This window comes from Pteropus vampyrus, unplaced genomic scaffold, assembly GCF_000151845.1.
Source record: "Pteropus vampyrus isolate Shadow unplaced genomic scaffold, Pvam_2.0 Scaffold32, whole genome shotgun sequence".
Lineage (NCBI taxonomy): Eukaryota > Metazoa > Chordata > Mammalia > Chiroptera > Pteropodidae > Pteropus > Pteropus vampyrus.
The window spans coordinates 3,271,422-3,275,030 of NW_011888813.1; the positions used below are offsets into that span (position 1 = coordinate 3,271,422).

Below are 3,609 nucleotides of genomic sequence, written 5' to 3' on the forward strand. Positions count from 1 at the left end.
TGCTACGAACATTGGTGTGCAAATATCTTTTCGGATATGGGTTTTCAAGTCTTTGGGGTAAATACCCAGTAATTTTCCTTCATTTTAAAATCATCTCTGATTTTCCCCTTCATTCTTGAAGTATATTTTCTCTAGGAATGAGATTGGAGGTTGAAATCTCAGATTCCTAGACCCTGAGGGTTGCATGGAAAAGAGCAACAGCACCCCTGGATTTAAAGGATCTTGGGGTGTTTAGTGCTCACTAGAATGAAGCCCCAAAACACCTACTCGGCCAAAGATTTTTTGCATTAACACTTGTAAATAGGGAGGAAGTCCCAATTATAATAACTCATAATAAATTTACCATTATTCCTGTGGTATTGAAGTTTACAGCCCAATTTAATTTGATTTAAAAGGAATAAAGTAATATTATATGCCTTACACATCTAGCTTTGTAAATATACTGCACAGTTGTTGTTTTGTTTTTTAATTTTTACCTAATTCTGGCAGAGGAACAGAAACTCTTGACCCCAGAACAATTATATTTACTTTCTTTAATTTTTCTAATGTGTTTAATTTCTAGATCAATTTCTAGAGCCTTCTATGATAATTATATGTACTCGTTTTTTTTCTTTTTTGGTCTTTCTTTTAAAGCTTTAAAATAAATCAGCTCTTCTTACAAAGCTAGCATCATACACTGTGGAACTACTTTGGCCTCGTATTCAAAAGAAATTTATCAAAAGCAACATGGGTTTCAAATGTGACATTTCCCTCACCTTACACTGGAATGTCATCTGTGACTTTAAAGGTAAAAATTCCTCTTTGTATACTCTTCCTTCCATGGTCTGGGAAATGCAGATATTACCTAGTCAATATGAATCTACTTCTGTAGTTTGACAGACATAGTGGACATTATTGGTTCCACCTGAGATATCCGGTGTACCATGTCCTCTTCCTGAGGTTGCACCTTCCATTGCTTTTTTGCTGAGTCCTGAGACCTCTGTTCTCCTCTTCTGCTTAAAATATTTTAAGCTATTTTTTGCTCTCATTTTTTCTAATTATTTTCCCAATTATCAATTTTAAAAATGTGGGGCACCTAAAAGATGTCCTTAGTTGTAAATATACTCTTGACTTACAGATATTCATCTCAAATCTAATCCCGTCTCTGTCTCCCAACGCCCAACCTGTACACCTTTCCTACTGAATATGGGAATCTCTCTGGGGATACAGCAGATGTGTCTCAAACGCAATATAGACAAACCTGAAACCAACTGTTCCATTAAAATCAGTGTCTCCTCCCGTGGTTCCCATCTCAGGAAAGGGCACCATTATCTAGCCAGTGCCCACGCTATCTTCTTACCCCCTCCTAAATCAAAGTGCTACCAAGACTTAACACCTAAATAATACACAAAATTCTTTCCCCTCTCCTTCCCCACTGCGACTTTTTTCGTTTAGCATCCAATCATTTCTCGTCTAAAGCACTGTTACTACTGCCGCTTCTCCTTCTCTCCTTGTGCTACGACTGCTACTACTAATAATAAAACAATAACAAGAGCCAACATTCATCGAGCACTTTCTATTATCCAGGCACTGTTCTGAGCGCTTAACATGATTTGATTAATTTAATCTCACACAACCTTAAATGATAAGTTCTACTTTTATCCCCATTGTACAGATAAGGAAACTGAAGGCACTGAGAAAATTATATATATTTACCCCGAGTGTTACAACTAGTGAAGGGAAGGTTAGGGAATCAAACCCAGGAAATCCAGCTCCAGAGTCAGGAAACCACTGCCCTGTTGCCTCCGAACTCACCTTTACTCCTACCCTCCTCCAACCTTTGACTTCCAGCCTCCAGGACTGTGAGAAATAAATGTGGTTTAGGCGGCCATGGAATTTTATTACAGTAACCTGAACAGACTGATACAATGTGTGCCTACAAACACAGATATATACGCACATAAACATATATCAATCCCGGGGCTGTCCTCAGGGAAACTGATTTAATTTGTGCTGCACAAACACTGGTGTTTCCTGTTGCTCAGAACGCTTGGAACTTCTAGGTTTTCTCTGCCTGGGACAAGTGTATGTTCTGAAGCCCACAGATTTTTACTATCCCCCAGAGCAGGACATCATTCTTCTTCTCTCCCCTTCATCCTTCACTTCTTTAGTTTTGGAGGCAGTGTGTGCTAGGATGAAAAAGAAGGTGGACTTTGGAGTCAGCCACACAGGTCTTGTTTATATTCCCACTCTGCCACTTCATGGCTTTGTGAGCTTGAGTACATCACTTCATCTTTCTTAGCTTCAGTTTGTCATCCAAAAAATAATAATTAAAAAAAAAGAATAATACCTACTGTCTAAATAAGTCAAAACTAAATTAAGTTACACTAATATGTATATATATATATATATGTATATATATGTATAAACCTAGTATAGCACATACAGCTAAGCAAATGCCATTTATCCTTTAAAGTAAACAAGCTTTCCTCTCAAATATCATATTATAAATGTAAAGGCTTCCACAAACTTCAGAACCATAACAAAATAAAGCAAAGTGTATTTTTGTCATTTCTGACAGATACATATAAAAGCAATAGAAAACAGAGCTTTTTTTTTCTTTTAGAGAATGTTTCCTCAATGACACAGCACAGAATATCTACATATTCACTAATAAATAGTATTAAGCTTGACACTCCAATTATTAAAATATCAAGTGAAAACAGAACCTAAAATAATAATTTTAGAATGGGGTTTTAAGGGAGTTTGAAATATGTTCCGAAAACACAAAACAATATGCTTTAAGACAGTCTTATTTCCGTGGTGAATGAACACATGGACTTATATTTTATGGTTATTTTCCCCAAAGCTAAGGAAAATTTTGAGAGTTTAATTCTCTTTCATTTTGTCTTCTCACTCTGAGTCCTCAGAAAGTAACAAGAGGCATTAGACTACCTTCTGAATAAAAGGGTATATTACTCTCACTTTCATGAAAGACAATTTAGTTTTCTTCTACAAACTTTTAAAAATCAGCTTTTTAATGAATAATTTATCTACAATAACATCCACCAACCTTAAACGATCAATTTGTTGAGATTATCCAATGATGTACACAGTTATAGAAATACCACACAGTCATGATACAGAATATTTGCATCACTTCAAAAAGTTCTTTCTCCTTCTGCAGTTAATTCTCTTCCCCAAACTCCAGACTTTAAAATATGCTGGTCTGCTTTCTATCACTGTAGTTTTGACTCTTCTAGAATTTTAGGTAAATGCAATCATATAGTCTTTTGTATTTGGCTTCTTTTATTTAGCATAATGCTTTTAATGGGTCTTTGATTTGTTTCCAGTTCTTAGCTATTACATACAAAGTTTCTATGAATATTTCTGTATAATTTATTGTGTGTATATGAATATGTTTTTATTTCTTTGGATACTTAGGAGTGGGATTGCTGGATTATATGGTGGGTGTGTGTTTAACTTTATAAACAACTGCAAAACTGTTTGCCAAAGTGTCTGTACCATTTTCTATTCCCAAAAGCAATGTGCGAGCTGTGTGGTTATTTCACATCCTCACCAACAGTATTGTCAGTATGTTTTATTTTAGCCATTATAGTGTACCTATAT

At 35.5% G+C, this 3,609-nt stretch overlaps 1 protein-coding gene across 1 annotated transcript in view; it reads right to left on the bottom strand.

Annotated features, from left to right (window-relative positions):
* DIO2 (iodothyronine deiodinase 2) overlaps nt 1-3,609 on the bottom strand; it is a 173,013-nt gene that overhangs the window by 168,520 nt on the left and 884 nt on the right. The gene's annotated exons all lie outside the window — the stretch shown is intronic.